Genomic DNA, 18517 nt, shown 5'->3' with positions numbered 1-18517 from the left:
TACATAGTCTCCTGGTTTGTAGTTTCCTGGTGTGATCATTACATCATACTGCCTTAGTATAATATATAATCATTTACTTTTTCTGTCAAACACAATTATCTTACTCTTTTGATAATTTCTTTAGATTGATAATGCTTGCTGTATCAAACAATCTAATATTCACTGTCAGCATTTGCTCAGGTGTATTTAACAAATTACCGTAATTACTTCTATTTTTTCATACATTGCTATTAACTTTCACTTTGCAAATGGAATAAATGTGGATGTGGTATTCTTCCAATTACCAAGCACAGACACTGACGTTTTATATATGTCCTACAAGGTGCTATACTATAAGCAAACCACATCCAAAAACATTTCTCCATTTTTGTACTACTTACATGTGCAGATCTTTTTTCCTAGATTCAGCATTTAGGACTTCTTTTTCATGGACATTAACATGATGGAATTTATTTTAATCTACTCTTGGACATATTGGTACCTTTCCTGTACTAATCTTTAAAATACTGCTAATATTCTCTTGTTCCAGTTTCATTCCCCCCCAAATCATCACTTTTATTCTTAATACCCTTCATTCTGCGGAAGGTTCTTGTTTACCTCCATTTCCAAAACAGTTCTTTAGGTCCATCAAAATTGCTCTTTATTTTTTTTCCTTTCATTTAATCTTAACCATGCCTTGATAAAGCAAAACGAAAAAGTCCTTTATTTTGGTCACTGACCAGTATTTTGTACAAATCAAATATAAAACACAAAGATTCAAATGAAGAGAAAGGAAATTATGAATCAGTTCATAAAAGTGCAAAACAAACAAAAATAATAATACAGATATTGAAATATGAAGAAAAAATAATATCAGATGACTAGAATTTTATAAAATTTTATAAAATTTTATAAAATTACCAAAAATCTAATAAATTCAATCATCAAATACTTTGTACTCTTTCATATAGCCAAAAAACTGGCAGCAAAGCAATGTAGTTCTTTATTATTTTTATAGCCAAAACCCAGTCGAATATCAAACTTTATTAGATAATACTTTGATATTAATACATTATTGAATTGATTATGACAAAGCACACAATTCTACATGGGAATTAAATTATGATCAGCTTTTAGTCATTAGCCAACATAATCTAAATATTGTCTCCTGGTAGACTGCATGTGGTTACCCAAAATTTGCTATGTTATATTTAAATTTTAGAAATTTAGTTTGTTCCATTTCATATACTCATGGTGGCACAAACTATTATCTTGCTTTCTCATGAGTTTATTTGCAAGTGCTCTTCATTGCAAAACTGGACAAAGACTTCAGAGACCTCCAAAGATCAATTTAATTTTTATCACAAAAGCAGAATTGAGTTAGTATAAATTAACATGCTTCTCTTTGATGGGCCCTTGGTACTGTGAACTTGTTTCTTTTCTTGCGGATACTTCATTACCCAAACTAAGTAACATAATCAGTGCTAGTACAATGAGGATTTTGCTAACGCTGGGGGAACTAAAGCTATTGTTTAGTGAGGAAAGGTGAACTGAGAGCTTCACAAGCATTATTATTTGCTCAGACAAAGATGTCTACTTGTGGGATTGTAGTGTATGCTGCTAAGCATACACAGGAAATACCAGCACAGCAGGGGGCTGGACAGCTCCAGGCTATAACTGCTTAGGCGGGAAAGCCTGAATAGAGTGAGTCATTGACAGCCCCAGGCATGGTCAGCTTTGGCGGGAAGCCAGGGTTTAAACCTATTGGCCACCTGCACTGGCGGGAAGCCCAGGTTCAAATCTATTGGTCACCATTCACCTGGGCAGGTATAAGAAACGCCAGGTAACCCCTTTGCCCCAGCTTCATTCCTGATCCAAATAAAGAAGTACTACCCAGCTCAAGTGTCCGTCTCTCTGTGCGACCACGCGACATTGCAGGGATTCTGCCATGTGGCCCAGCAATGGAGCAGCCTGTCTTCCTTCCCTACCCCAACCTCCTGAGCTTTGAAAGGTAAGTGAGCAATCAGTGGCAAGAGGTTGGGGAGAAGCGTGTGGAACATGGTGGGAGGACAAAGCAGAACCAGTGCCTGTGGGGATCCAGTGGGGCAGGATGGAAGGGAAATAGGCAGAGGATACACACAGCATCTTTGCAGTAGTTTGTAAGTGTGAACAGATGAAGTGTGAACAAGCACAGTGCGAACAAATGCAGGGGTGCTGCAGTGTACGTAACTTCAAGAATGGATCATAAGTACTTTTTTGGGGAGGTCTGTTGTATCTTTGAACAGTTGCTGTGTGACCGGTTGTAACTGAAGGGCTACCGGTAAAGAAGGCCATGCTAATCACTAACCACAATTAGATATTTAGCACTAAATGCAGACTTTAAATGTTCAAGAAAAAAAGGCATAAATCAAAGTCCAAGCTTGGTATAGGAGCTCAAAAAGCAGCAGCCATTTTCTTGAATGGACGAAGAAAGAAAATCGGTATATGCTAAATCTCTTCATAACAGAAATTTCAAGTAGCAAAAGAGGAAATCTGCTGTAAAATTTAGGTAGCAATCCCTATAACCAATGATTTCAGAGTAATAAATCCCACTCAGTTTATAGGATTATTTTAGAGTAAATAAAATTAGGTTTTAATGGCAAGAATAGCTTGGTTCCCTATGTTTTTATTCAGAAGAAAATCTTGGTGAGTGCAGGGAATTCACTGGATAAAAAGCTCTGATTGGAATTTCTGTTCATGTTCATTTGCATGTAAGAACTCTTTGAATTTGAGAGAGTGTGACTCTATTGTCACTTTTATTCATACTAAATGCATCTTATGCAGCACAGGAAGATGAGACTCTGAGGTGGCCATTTTCTGCATACACTGATTGATAGGAAAGTTTGACATGCAATAGATATATACCGCAGCTGCAATTAATGAGATTAACTCAATTGAACTATTTTTTAGCAGAAATATATGGGTAATTAATTAAAAATTAAATCCTAATATCACTGGCTTTCTATGTTTTACACATTTATTGTCGTTATTTACCTAGAACAGCTTACAAAATCCCAGTTAAAACACTACTGAGGTAAAACCTGAACATATTTGTCAGGAATGTAATTAGAAATATTACTTCTAGAAGTAATAGAAGTACTATTACTTCTAATTAATGAAATTAATATCCTGGACTTTGCTGCTTTTGACAATGCTAAATCAAGGCTACAATTCAATTAAGAATTCTTAAAAAGGATTTCTTAATAAAGAAGTTTAATTACAATTAAACATAATTCACTAAAGCCTGTATAATATTTTCATTCAATCTGCCCCATAACTTTACTGACTGATTGAGTCATTAATAGATTTCCTTAAATTTATATCCAATTTTTACCTAGTGCTCCATCCTCTAGCAACAGCCTTGTAAAGTAACCTGGGCTGAGGAAAGCTGGCTCCAAGAAGAGTATATAAAAAGCAACACAGGCAGCTATTTTGCCTATCATAGGAATACCTCTGCTGGATCAGGCCAAGTGTTAACCCTGTGTTTTTCACACGTTAAATAGTAGCTTTGGGAGCCATCATAAGCAGGAAAGAGTTATACCTCCACTCCTGTTCCCCTGCAACTGGAATTTGGTGGTAGTTTTCCTCAGCCTGTAGGTAAAATTAATAGGTACACCTGTCCTCCATTAATTTTTCCAATGCCCTTTCAAGGCATCCAAGTCAGTGGTCATCACATCATTCCACAGGCAGCATTATTTAGGCAGAGTGGAAAGGGAGTGATAGGCTGTATTCTCAATCTCCTTCCAATCATTGGATGACTCCTGGTCTCAATATTATAAGAGAGGGATAGAAACACTTTCTGTTTGCTATGCATAACTTTGTACAGCTTGATTATGTCCCCATTCTGTTGCCTTTTTTCCAAGCTAGAGAGTGTGTTCTGTACTTTTTGCAGTTCTGTTGCATCTTTTTTGAGATAACTAGAAGTGAACACATATATTTGTATAAAAATGTTGACAGTTTTCTTTTCACTCCCTTTTTGCATTTTCATTCTCTTCAATTCAAGATAATTCATTAACAAGTTAAAAAGCTTTGGTCCCAAAACAGCTCTTTGATGTCCTCTAGTTTTTAATTTTTTCCATTAAGCAAATTGCTCAATTATCCTTATTCACTAGTTTTTACTTTGTTTTTAACTAGTTAATAATTTATAAAAAATGTCTCATTCTAGTTCTATTTAGGGTACCCAGATAAAATGATTAGAGATGCTTTCTATCAAGGTTTTTACTGTGAAATCATTTTGCTCATTCACATAATTTTATGGGTAGTAGGAAATAAGAAATTTTCATCTTTCACTGATAACCTCCTTGCGTTTTTCTTTTTTCCCCCAAGTTTTTTTTATTAATTTCGCAATATTACATTTACATATTTGAAAAGTAACATGGTGGCTGGGTACAATAATTCCATTACATTTAAATATTATCAATACAAAGTATTACAACAACTAATTCCCTCTCTTTCCCCCGTAATATATACTGTCTCATATTTGAAGCAACATAGTTTTTATTCTATCAATCAAACAAAAAATAACTTTCTAGCATTCATCAATAATCTTCAGTTTATACATATCTTAATTAATTTGACATTCCATCTTTTAGACAATCCATGACCTAATAATTTTTTCTTAACTTTAATTTCCCATTGATATTTTAAATTTAATGTTTAATCTTTATCATTTCCAAATTTTAAATGACCCCAATTTCTATCACGATTCCCCCAGTCTAAAGTTCTGCATACACCTCTTATCTATACATGATTCTCACCATCTGCATCAACCAATTAATAATACAAAGTCATATTCTTATTTTTCTAGTAATTCTCAAATATCTTAGTACCTTAAATTTAATAGCCAAAATTTCTTTTATTTCCATACTTAGTATTTCCTCTTTTTTCCCTCTTTATGTCTCCTTTGCTGCCCAAAGAGGGGAAAAAATGTCCCATTCTTATTCTTCAGTCCATGTATATAAAATGACCATAAGTAGTTAAATATTTTCTTCCATATCTGAGGTTGCAATATCTGAAGCTAGGGTTCTGTGCACCTCAGCATATAGTCATGCTGGCCACATGACCACAGAAATGTCTTTGGATAATGCTGGCTCCCTCAGCTAAGAAACAGACGTGACCATCTACAGTCAGACAGGACAAGGGAAATGTTTACCTTTATATCTAAGTCATGCTTTTAAAAAAATCTTCAACAACCTCTTCTACATCAGTAGTTGAAGCATAAATTTAGATAACTGGCATATTAACAAGTTGTCTGCAAAGTCTAATTGGCAGTATTCAGTCACTGCATTGTAGCCTACTATTAGCTTGTCAGCAGAATTCATGACAAATCACACTCCCTTTAAAGAGAATCTGACAAGTTAAGACTCCACTGTCATCAACAATTCAGCAAATATTAGATAATATGAATAGAATAAGAATCATGTTATGATGTCTTTCTACAATGTTCCACATGTCATAGGTGATTTCAAAGCATTGTCTGTTTACATGTATAATAAAAAAATGCCTATCAAGTTGTTTTCATTTCTTCTTTCCAATATTTTATTAATGTTCCACTGATTTTTTCTAGTACTTCATTGCAATCTGTTTGACTTTATTATTATAAAAAGAAACTTCTTTGTGTGATTTTTTATTTTCTTTATATAATATGATTATTATAATTACATTTAGAATATTTATTATAACTCTATCATTTTACATTCCTACCATTTACATTCCTTCTCAGCAATAATTAATCCAATATATTCGTGAATAGTAGGAATATTTGTTCTTAATTTTTGTATTTTGGATTTTTAATTCCCTGTAAACCGCCCTGAGTCCTCAGGGAATAGGGCGGTATATAAATATAACTAAATAAATAAATAAAATAAATAAATAAATAAATATTTTAAAACTTTTTTTGTTTTCTAGCTTTTACCTTTACGATGCTGAAACAAATCCTTCAAATAATCTTTTAAGAAAAATGATCTAAAAATTGTGAATAAATTAACAGCATGACTGCAGTCTTTGTTCTAAAATGTTTCATCTGGGAGAATTGTGCTTTCTATCCTAATAGACATGTCTGTTATTTCTTCTCCTATCTTTTTATTATGATTATATATAAATCTTATTGTCTAAGTAAGGCTTTTGATCTAATATTATATAATATTATTTGCCTGGATCAAACAATTATCATAAGAAAGGAGTAGGAATGAGATTATAAAGAATAGTTTTTATAATATCCTCTTCTAAGCAAACAGAGATGTAGAAAGAAAATTTCAGTCATACCTATTCATTAGAAAAAGTATGCATGCATTGTTATGACTGTATATTCCATTCAATTCCAGGGTCTTTTTTCCCTTTCTTTCTTTCTTTCTTTCTTTCTTTCTTTCTTTCTTTCTTTCTTTCTTTCTTTCTTTCTTTCTTTCTTTCTTTCTTTCTTTCTTTCTTTCTTTCTTTCTTTCTTTCTTTCTTTCTTCTTTCTTTCTAATTCTATGCCGCCCATATCACTGATACGACGGCTCTGAGCAGTGTATAAGTTAAAATTGAATAGAAAAGTCAAAAATTAAAAATCAACGTGATGGGCAGCCTCAGGGTGAGAATCTCCTTACCCCGTAGGTCGCACACACCTCCAGCCCAAGTGGCAGAGCCAAGTTTTTTAGGCTCTTCTATGGGGATGGACTTCATCTCTGATGGGAGCATATTCCAGAAGGCAGAGCAGCAGCAGAAAAGGCTCTTCTATTGTCTTTATTACAGTGTTTTAACAGATTAGCACTGTAATATCATAGTTCATATGGAATGTCTCCTATTTTCTTCTTCCTATTATATTTGTTAAGTTATAATTTTATTCTAATTAAATAATAATACAAATATTAAGTTTTGCCAAGTATTTATATTTTCTCTGGTATGTGCATTTCTTGAAAAGAAAACATATTTGATAAGTTTTGTTTTGACAATTATGTAAATTTTATTTCATTTTTTAATTTAATGATAAAATTGCAGAATTCACAGCATGGTGATCTAAAAAGTAAATGGCTGGGGATGATTGCTTTGTACAATTTTTCATTTTAGATAGAAAATGGTAATCTTTGCAGTTGTGAAAGATGGTGCTGCATTGTTTGCCCTGGAAATTTCTCTTATTTTTAAATGTTTGAGAACATTTGATTTTTTTAAAGACAAATTTTCTTCCTTTGTCTATAGTGGGATTCTTATTTTCCATTTTAAGATAAGATGATAAGATAAGATAAGATAAGATGATGATAAGATAAGATGATAAGATAAGATAAAATAACCTTTATTGTCATTTTTTTTAAATGTGGGCACAACAGCACACATCAAAAATGAAATTTAGTTGCCCGCTCTCAAAGTGGAACACATACATGACACACCCCTAACCATACAATATACACATATGTATAGACCCACACCCCTACATATACATAACAAATAAATATTAAATATTAAATTTTAGTAGGAAAACTGAATTTTCACCAGCTTAGCTAGGTTGTCTTCTATGTATTCTGTGTATAATGTGGAAACCAGGGAATTAAATCATTCTGTGGTTTATGTATTTGGATGTAGCATGTTACATGAATGCAGAACTGTTTTGTTAATCTGAGTTTATGGTTTAGTGTGCTGTGTAAATTATTATAGCATATGGTGAATGATTGTATAGTATGATCCGAAAACAGGCTCCTGAATAATATAGGATCTTAGCCTTCAGATGAACTGTTATTCAGGCTATCAAATAACTAGAGGTATCCTCACCTCATTCCTTTTGTTCAGATTTCTCTGGTCACACCTATTCACCCTTAGAAAGGAAAGGGGAAGTATATCTTAGAAGAGAGAAAGGCATTTGGTAATGGCGGAGGGCAACAACAACAAGGAGAGTTGAGGGGCATATTTGGTTCAGATCTAGATACAGTATGATTTAGTAAAATCTTATTTTATTCTTTAAAATAAGATTCTTTCAGCCTTCCAAACTTCCTTCTGACTCTGAATTGCTCAGCACTCTGAGTCACATTCACATGCCAACCAGACATTCAATTGCCCATCCAGTTTAAGACAAATTAAGCTTCCTAATTCACAGGTGATAGGCAGGGAGCAAAAGGGGAACAATTAGGAATTCAGTATTATTTAAAATCATGCTGTGGCATTTAATATAAAAGCCACTCATTTTGTATTTTTGCTCTTATTGAAAATATTTCCATACTACTGAATTGATTGAATAAGTCTTCTTTTTTATGTACTTAGCAGATTCCAAAGGTACCGTAACTATTTCCTAGGAGAAAATATATTTTCATCTTTCACACAGATTTATCTAGCTGTTTATACTGATTAGTGTTCCCATTTAAATGTATGTGCCTCAGATATCTGATCTAAAATACTGATAGGAAATAGTATGAATGTAAAAATAATGAATAGATTTTTTATATATATTTTTGTTTTAACTGCAGGATGTCATTTTTTTTTAAAGTCTTAGCATATTCTGTGGAAAATATTTACTAAGAAAAACAGCTTAGTTTTCATTGATGTCATGAGAACTGAGGTAACCAGCAAAACACCAAAAAAAAAGTCCCTAAACACAGCATACCAGTTTCAAGTAAAATGCAACCACATTGCCAGAATAGTAACCTCAAAATTGCAATGCTTATGATCATGCAAATAGGGAGGGAACACAATGACAATTTCAACAATGAGATAGTTAATCATACCTGTTTGGTTTTTAGTGCTCTGGGGAGAAAGGGTGAATCATCTATTTCCGAAGCATTTTTCGTTGGCACTTACATAATTCATGAGCACAAGACATGCACAGGCGAAACTCTCAAATAAAGCCTCCAACTATCTCTTGAGATCTACAGTCCACAATTATAATGTACTTGGCTTCACAGGGGAACTGAAATTTCACAAGCTAATTTGGTCACATTCTTTGAAAGCAAGTCTTCCCCTCCGTTATTTTTAACAGATGAACTGCATCTAACCCAGTAATGACTAAACTATAGGAAAATAATTTCTTAAGATTAAAAATGGGTGGGTGGGGAAAATTAGATATGAATTATAACGTTAGACGGTAAGATAACCAGGAAGTAAGAGACGGAGAGTAAATGGGAGGAGTGAAGTAAAATTGCCTGAGCTTTCCAGAGTGGAATTAAACTTCAAAGCATGAAAATTGTTGATTCAGCATGTTTCCAAGATACAGGTTAGAAAAAGAATTTGCTGTTATCAGATGAGATGTATATCAGAAAGTATGACATAGGGGATTATGGAGTTGTTGTACTACTTTAAATCAGTACTGACACCCCCTCTGGGAACCCAGTTCCTAGGAAGTCATTGCTAACAACATCCATTGCCAATCTGAATAAGTTGTGTGTGTGTATATTCAGACTTTTAAATCTATTTCTACTTTATCTGAATATTTATTGAATGATTTTTGGTTATATTTTGTGTACTTATAACTGATGTTTAGACTTGATTTTAAAATAAAAACATTGTTATTATTATTTTATTTATTATTATTATTATTATTATTATTATTATTATTATTATTATTATTATTATTATTATTTATTAAATTTATATGTTGCCCATGTTGCAAAGAGGGATGTTTGGATATTGCCCTGGAAATACCAAAGAAGGCTATTAAATACAAAAGTAAAATTATTTCAGAAGTATTAAATTCACATACAACATAAATACATTAAACTAAAGTTATAGAAATTGATACAACTACATATGTGTTACTCATGCATAGATTCAGATCCATGACTGAATTTCTGCATATGGGTTAATGATTTGGCTTAGTATACTGTTAGAATCTAGCTACTATTATGATTTGTAAGCCAAGATTTATGGCTTTAATGAATGTGCAAATTTAGCCAACACTGACCTCTTTAACAAACCGCGTTTTCCCAAAAATAAGACCCACCCAGAAAATAAGCCCTGGCCTGATTTTTGGCATGCTCCTAGTATAAGCCCTACCCCCAAAAATAATCCCTAGTTAAGAACCTGCCCACTCCACCCCACTATCTGGTTGCTTGCTGCCGCAACAGGGCAGGAGAGCATGCATCGCACCGGTGCCACTGCCAGGAGTTGAGGTGAGATAGGTTGAGGGGGGGGGAAATGGAGCTACAGCTAAGTCACTCTCCACTCAGCAACCTCCACCTGCCTGTTCAATGATCTGGCTGCCCACCTACCTCTTCCCTTTTACTCCACTCCTGAGCCGGACTGCCATGCTATGGAGGATGGGCAAGGAAGGCTCAGTTGCCACCATTTTGGAACCAGGGGGGAGTGAAAGGCTCTGCTGCTGCCACTGCTGCCACTGCACAACATCCACATTTGCTACTAGAGGGGCTTTCTTCAGTCTCAGCTGCCCCTGCTTCATCCCACAGATCACCTGCCCAGCAGCAGGCACCATGTCCTCCTCCTCCACCAACTTTCCCATGGCTTGTGCTGTGACCGGGCAGTGCAAGCCTCCCCTGCTGATTGCCTCCGCCAGCCCTGGTATAACTGCTCTGGCTACTGCAGTCACCACCACTGGAGAGAATGGAAAACAGGGAGGCTTTTGCTGTGGGGCTGACCAAAGTTTTTATGCCAGACAAACGCCGGTCTCCGTGGGTTAGGATAAAGCCCAAAGAGCAACTTAAGGACACATAAAGGCATGGGCTTCCCTGAATGCTAAAAGTAAAGGGGGTGGTGGAGTAAGCTGCATGAGGGAGAGGGAGAGGGAGAGGCAGAAAACTGCCTGTGCCTTTACGTGTCTTTAAGTCACTCTTCAGGCTCTGTCCTAACTCCTGGAGACCTGCAATTGTCTGGATTAAAAACTTCAGTCACCTCCACAGCAAAAGCCATTCCCCGTTCTCAGTTCTCTCCTTGGCAGGGATGGCTGCAGCTGGAGCAATTATACCCAGGCTGGTGAAGGGAGGCAGCAGAAGAGGCTTGCACTGCCCCATCATGGCACAAGCCACGGGAGAGTTGGTGGAGGAGAAGGAAGCTGCCGCCGGGCAGGTGATCTGCAGAGTGAAGCAGGGGCAGCTGGGACCGAAGAAAGCCCCTCCAGTGGTGGACATGGCTGTTGTGCAGAAGCAGTGAAGCCTTTCGCTGTCGCTTCCCCCTGCCTCCAAAACAACGAAGCAGGACAGGGTATGGTGACTGAGCTTCCTCCACCAATCCTCCGTAGCATGGCAGTCTGGCTTGGCAGGGGAGTGAAAGAGAATAGGCAGGCAGGCAGGCGGGTGGGTAGGTACAGGGCACATAGGGCAGCTCCACCCCCCTGCCTACCCGTCTTGCCTTAACTCATGGCAGCCGCACCAGTGCAATGTGCACTCTCCTGCCCCATTGTAGCCGCGAGCAATGAGACGGTGGAATGGAGTGGGCGTGCGGCTGCAAAATAAGACATCCCCCCCGAAAATAAGCCCTAATGAGTCTTTTGGTCCAAAAAAATAAATAAGACCCAGGCTTATTTTTCGGTAAACACAGCATGAGAAAATAAGGTACACTATGAGTTTTTGAAATGCTTGGCCAGTAACTGTATAATGGTATTTCCACACTGGACTTACAGAAAATGGGAGACCTTTAGATGAAAGCAAAGAGATACCATAAACTGCAATGCTTTGGTGCTTTCTAGAGGTTGCCAAGGGTCCGAAAGCTTAGATATGGTAACCCAGGTATGTATATTTTAAGTATGCTTGCATGAGAGTAATGTGTGAGAGACAAAATGATGGGCTGTGCTTATTTTATAATAAAGGTGTCACCATTCAGAATGGTCTTAATTCCAACACATTGATATGTCTTAACTTTTGCAAGCCACCTTGGGAATCTGTAGGATGTCTAGAAATGCTAACACATATAAGACTGTGACCACAACATCATTTTAAACCAGTGAAAACTGTTTCATAGAACTGAAAATGAAAAAAAGATACAGCAGTTCAATGAAAGAAATCCAGGAGGTTATTAGTAAGCAGACTTATCCTGTATTTTTCTCAATTCATTCCTTAGTCTTATTTACTACCAAGACTGTGAAGGCAGGGTGAGTGGACGTAGTTCTTTTTTTGAAACTTTTTAAAACAGCTGCCTCCTTTCCTAGAATTCTCTGTCTCCCTTCTGCCTCCCTTCTGTCTCCCACATGATCTTAGGAAAAGATGTCACTGCTTTAAAGAATTGTAAACATGTGCTAGTTTATGTCCCATTCTTGTCTTTTAAGGCACTTGTATGGAACTTTAAAATTCTTAATAAATATAAATACTGATGCTTGAATGGGCATGTAACTGACTTCTGACCTCATCTTGTGAGCCATCTTGCCACCACCAAGTCGCCTCGGCCAACTCACAACAGCCAAGTCACTGCACGTGGCCAACTTGCCACACAGCCAACTTGCCGGGGTCAGCCAGAGAGAGCTGAATAGCGGGCAAGTGAGCAGGTGGGTAGAGCACAGAGTGGCAGAAGCTGCTGTGGATTTTATATTTTCATATGACTTGCCATATAAACTCCCAGAGCTTGGCACAGCAGTGGCAGTGGCAGCTGGGTGTGGGAAAATAGGACGTGCCCAGCCATTGCTACTTCCTGTTGCTTGACCTGCCCACTGCCACCACTGCCAAGCAGCCTGAATACTGTCACTGCCACCAAAACAGCCAAATCAGCATTGCTGTGGCAGCCGCAACAGGGGTAAATGTGAAAATGGGATACCCTCGCCCAGCATACCCCTCACTGCCACCCACTGCCATCAAATAGCCTGAATATCACCACTGCCACTGAATGGCCTGAATTTCAAACAGCCCGAAGTTTGGTGTGGCAGCAGTGGCGGCAGCAGCATGGGGTGTGAAAATGGAAAGCCCTGTCTACTGCCGCCCTGTGTTTTTTTTATTTTAATTCCATTTATATCCCGCCCTTCTCCGAAGACTCAGGGCGGCTTACAAGCTCAGCAGTAGCCTTCATTCTATGTATATGCCTGCTTATTAGGGCTTTCATACACCCCCCCAAGCGGCATTATTACAAAGTCAGCTTAATTGCCCCCAACAATCTGGGTCCTCATTTTACCTACCTCGGAAGGATGGAAGGCTGAGTCAACCTTGAGCCTGGTGGGATGCAAACCTGCACTAATTGCAGGCAGCTGGTGTTACTTAAGGAGGCATTAGCCCACTGCTCCACCAAGGCATTAGCCTACCCACTTGCTCATTTGCCTGAATTATGCATATACACTATAATTTTGAAACTTCTAAACCCAAGTTTTCATACCCCCTGAAATATTGTCTCACACCCCCAGGGGGTGCAAGCCCCCCTGGTTGGGAACCCCTGTTCTAGTGGATTATATATAGTGAAATATAAAGAAGAATTGAGGGGAGGAGAAATGAAAACATTCTATACACCCAACAATTTTAGGTATTATGCTGCAAAACTATTAGATTTATATCATATTTATATGGTCCCAGTAGTTTCCGGACTTAGAAATGGGATTACTGTTCTAATCTTTCTTAGACAAGATCTTACAGAAATCTTCAAGTATTCATCTTGTTTTTCATGCTATTCAATATTTATAACTGGTGGCTGAAATTATTTGAAAAGTTCAAGATTCAAATATTTGCAATGACTGGGGCTCATGTGTCATCAACTCATAGACAAGGAAGTTTGATGAACTAGACATAGTGAACAAACTGAAATTCAGATAGAGTATAGATATTAAGAAATATTGACAGTGTCTTCTGATAAGCACATTTGCTATGAAAAATGCTCTTTGATTCAATTATCTTTCCAGATATCCACACAGTAGCTATGTGAAGGCCTTTTTTTAGGCACTTAGGCCTTTCCTGTTTATTTGTTTTTTGTTTGCTTATCTATTTCCTTATTTATTGGATTTATGTTCTTTTTCTTCATGTCATCATAGTATCCTATAAGGTTGTTTCTATTCATTTTATTCCCATAACAATAACCCGTGAGGTTGAAAAGAAAGAAAGAAAGAAAGAAAGAAAGAAAGAAAGAAAGAAAGAAAGAAAGAAAGAAAGAAAGAAAGAAAGAAAGAAAGAAAGAAAGAAAGAAAGAAAGAAAGAAAGAAAGAAAGAAAGGAAGGAAGGAAGGAAGGAAGGAAGGAAGGAAGAAAAAAAGGAAGGAAGGAAGGAAGGAAGGAAGGAAGGAAGGAAGGAAGGAAGAAAGAAAGAAAGAAAGAAAGAAAGAAAGAAAGAAAGAAAGAAAGAAAGAAAGAAAGAAAGAAAGAGTGACTGGCCTATCCCCTCAGGTAATTTCTTTTCAATTCCAGATTGCTCACATTGGAGTCCAATTATGGGCCTGTCACAATACCTCACAACCTGCTTTACAGGATTATTGCGTGAGTAGAATAATAAGTGACAATATTTATCACCTTTTTGAATGGAGGAAAACATTCATTAAACACATGCAAATAGCCTACTGTACTTCTCTCTGATCTATAAACATTTGATATGATACTGAATTCTAACGGGACCATTTCAAGTCTATATTTTTTAAAAAATTATCTGACACCAGGTGCAGAAGACTCCTTTTCAATATCTTAGGTGATTTAAACCACCCCTTAAAATATAAATGATCAATTTGTAATTATGAGTAATATTGGAATATCCCATCTCTAATGCTTCCTTCCATACCAACTTAAGTGTTCATAAGTAGCAGAAAAAACCCCAAAACCATTTACCCACCTTCAAGTTTAGAAGTTGATGCAAAGTTTGTTTTGCTAGTAGATTTGTTACATCAAGATATGTGTACAAATGTGTTGTATTATAGTGTCTGACTCATACTGAAAATGGGAATTACCCTCTCACTTTTTTTCCTTTTTAATGTGCGAATGGGACACATTTTCACTAGGTTCATAAATCCTAGCTCCTACGCACAAACTCACTTGCCTATATTCATCTGCCCAGTGGAAAAGAAAAAGAGTTACTCATTAATCCATGAAATAAAGCTTTCCAAACTGAAATGCGTGGTTTTTTCTTATCTCTCCATAAAATGTTAATAAATAGGTAGTGTACTTGAGGATAGTTAAATTAATTGAACTCATCAGAGAACACTTAAAGTCCTGCAGATATGAAACTGATTGCTTGCTTTTTGTTTTGTGCCTTTTCATTCAGTTTGATAAACACTAAACCCATTAAAGAGGCTGTTATGTGTGATGAACTCATTACAACTATAGAAATTCTGAATAAAATTATGGAAGTGGTAAGTATAATATCTATATTTTTTATTATAAATTACTTGTAATTATTATGTGAAAAGTCACTTCTAGAATACTGAAAACTGAAATACTAAATCATGTATGAAATTGCAAAGAATAATATGTGTTTACTTTTGCATTTATTTAGGGTATGCAAAGTCTACATTCACCCAGAAATATCCCGGTAAGAGTTTTTCAAAATTTGCTATAACTTTTTTTTATTATAGGCACATATAAAAGATTTTGAAGAGTGTGTATCACAAAGTATAATATTCTGAAGTGATAGATATCTACAACATATCTTGCTAAGTCAACACCGTATGGTTGTGCTTTATCAGACAAATGGCCCTGATAGAAACTCCTAATTAGGCAGCACTATGGCATTAGCTCATAAAGTTTGCTTTTATGGAGTAAACAATTCCATGTAACAAGAATTCTGAAGCAGGTAAAAACGTTTACTGGAAGTTTTGAACATGTTTCATAGATAATTACATGTAACAGAATAGCATTGCCCCATAAATCTGCAAATTTCCTGTTAACATCAAAAGAAATGTTAAAAGAAAGGATATTTCTGAAATCTGAAAAATGCAAAATCATTGGTTCCATGCGCTGACATTTCAGTAGTACATGGCAATTGCTTTATATTCAGAATTGTAATCTAATTGCAAGTTAAAAAACAAGATAAACAACTTCCACTCACCTGCTCCTTCTGTTTTAGTATATTCATTATTACAGAGTTGTTATTTTTGATGCTAATATGACCAAAATATATATCCCACTTCTTTGTTGGACATGCTTCTTTTTTAACTTAAGAATCTTTAAACAGAATTGCATTCTATGAATGCTCCAGTGTTTGCATCAAATAGTCTTGTTTATCACTTTTAAAAATTGCCAGTGTTCCACAGACAAAACATCTACAGCTAGCAACTAATTGCTTAATCATAACTTCTCAACAAATATGTCTGCCAAGTTCAGGAAATTAGTGGTTTCACACACATGCAAACATCTTTTAAAGATCTGGCCAACTTTTCTTCAGCACAGTAGACACTTCCTGGAGTATTATTTTAATGTATGTGCACTTTTACATTGCTAAATTGCTTTTGTTATCCTTGGCTAATGTAGCTGCACTCTTTTCAACAGCTCATCAGTTATGGCAATAGCAAAAAGGTTCATAACATTGCCAAAAATTTCTACATCGATATAGTATGTCTGTGAAGTCACCAAAGTTGAGCTCAACCGCTGAGAGACTTTTTTTATCTTTATACAGGTGTAATGCTATCTTTAAAGACAGCATTAAACATGCAATTCAAAATGTGAAATATTTATATGAAGATATTCACATTGTGCATTGATCATGTTATCTAGTTTCAGTAATGAAACATCTGCAAGAAAACAACCAACCTCAGAGAGCACCAAGAACCCCTAATATAATTGTCTATCATCAGAGTTCCCCCTCCCCCCCATTCAATTTAAAGCCAAAGATAATATAATCTTTTATCTCTTTGGCATTGCTTCACATCAGTGAATATGGTTTGCTAGAGTAAGCAATATGGAACTATTTGCTTAAGTATACTATGTTCTAAAATAGATTTCCTTCAGAAGACTTTTTTTAAAAAACAGGTTTGTGAAAGGATATTGCAAGTACATAGTATAATTGGTTAAAATCAAGATACTATTGAGATAATATCTCTAACTGTTGACCACAACAGTTATATAACTCAATACATTTACAGTGCAGTGACATAATTGCTGAGTCAGTTTTTAGCACATCTAAATCTAATAGATGAAGCTAATATAGGTGAAGCTTTACATGATAAATATACAACTGTTTATGTATCTCAGAAGTAACTAAAATATTCTCAGTTTATCTGGAAAATGGAAAGATTGGAACTAATTTTTCATTTCACCAAATAAATAACTGATTATAATATGGCAAGTGACAGAAGAATAAATTTAAATATTGATATACTGCCCCTAGCGTTTTTAAAAATGTATGTTGGTAGAATTTCTTCTTTATCTTAGCTTAAAATAGAAAAATGGAAATAGATACCCTTACTTTACATTACTAATCTAAATGATTACGGTAATATAGATAAATAGAACTACCCATGAAATCCCTGGAGAAGATGCTTTAAAGAGCAGCACATCAATACCATATTTGTGGTCCTCTGCACTCTGAACATCTTTTCTTAATTTCCAAAGCAATGCAGATCCCTACTAGATATTAAACTTTACTTATTTACAACATTCAGTGATAATAAAGAATGTTTGCTGTCCTGCACCTTATGAACTGTCTGCTACTTCTTGAGAATAGAGTTTTAATTTTTATCCAAATGCTAAATGCTTTTTCCTTAGAGTACCAGAATACTATTAAAAATAAACACCATACTATTAAGTGATATGAGTATGCCAGCAAAAGCATCAGGAGAGGCCTTCTTGGAGCACTGCAAAACAGAATGCAAGTTTTAAAGAGTGATAGTCGTGGGACAGACTTTTTGACTTTTTTGGTGATGATTATGGAGACATTCAGCAGAACCCTTATTTATTTTGAATGATTTCTTTCAAATATAGTTGACCATAGACAAATCTGTTAAAGTTAAATTTTAACTGATATGAACATCAGAAGAAGAAAAAATAATACCTTTGAATGTTGAAAAATCACTTCTTACTATGCACAGTAATAATCACATTTGCTCAAAGGATCTGAAAGCTGCCAGAATGGTGGCACAGAACATGTATGAAGTTGCTTGCTCTGTTATTGAAAATTTATTGTTCAGAAAGACCATGCAACACTAATCTATGTAATTTTTGTTCCAGGAGCCTTGTCTCTGGTCTGCATTTAAATGCTTTGTAAATGAAACCTTACTTTTAAAGCCAGCAGATAGTCAAAAGGAGAAACTTTTCAACACCACTGTTTCTCGCATCCATTCTTCTCAGCGTAATGTTCAGCTCTTTCTTTGTGGTTCTAATTCTGATTGTGGTTCTGACAAGGTATGGTTTATATTTACAGTATATTTTATAATAAATTGGTTAATAGCTTCACAGACAACAGATACAGTCTTCTTAAATTCATTACATTATAAAAAGGAAAATTTCCTTCAATTTAAATTCAACTCCAGTCAATGCAGGTTTATTAGCACCAATATGAAAAACATTTTTCCTTGCCTTGGTCTAGTGCAGGGGTCAGCAACCTGAAACAGTGAAAGAGCCACTCGGAACCGGTTCCCTCACAAAAGGAAAAACTGGGAGCCGCAAAAAATGTGTGCGCATGTGCGTACATGCATGCATGCGCAGAACAGGGTTTGACTGAAGAGTGGAGCCAAGGCAAGATATGCACCTACCCTGCATATT

Source organism: Vipera ursinii, assembly GCF_947247035.1.
Source record: "Vipera ursinii genome assembly, chromosome: 7".
NCBI classification, from domain to species: Eukaryota; Metazoa; Chordata; class Lepidosauria; order Squamata; family Viperidae; genus Vipera; species Vipera ursinii.
The sequence above is the reverse complement of the archived record's forward strand: the minus strand, read 5'-3'. Positions refer to the sequence as shown.